Source organism: Octopus bimaculoides, chromosome 8, assembly GCF_001194135.2.
Source record: "Octopus bimaculoides isolate UCB-OBI-ISO-001 chromosome 8, ASM119413v2, whole genome shotgun sequence".
Classification (NCBI taxonomy): domain Eukaryota; kingdom Metazoa; phylum Mollusca; class Cephalopoda; order Octopoda; family Octopodidae; genus Octopus; species Octopus bimaculoides.
The window spans coordinates 89,353,697-89,354,112 of record NC_068988.1 but is presented as its reverse complement, the minus strand read 5'-3'; positions in this window follow the sequence as shown (position 1 = coordinate 89,354,112).

Here is a 416-nt window from a genome sequence, read left to right as displayed (position 1 = left end):
TATATATCGATATATACATACATAAATATATTCACGTATATATACATAAATAAATATATACACATATATATATAGACATATATACATATAAACATTGCATATATATGTCTATATATATATATGTCTATATATATATATATGTATATGTATATGTATATATGTATGTATATATATATATATATGTGTGTGTATATACACATGTCTTCGTTTTATTTGCATTATTTTTTGAATCACTTGACTGCAGCCATGCTGGAGCACCGCATTTGGTTGAGCAAATCGACCCCAGGACTTATATTTTGTAAGCTTGTTACTTATTCTATCGGGTACATAAACACACCAGCGTCGATTGTCAAGCAATGTTGGTGGGGCAGACACAGATACACACACACACACACACACACACACACACACACACA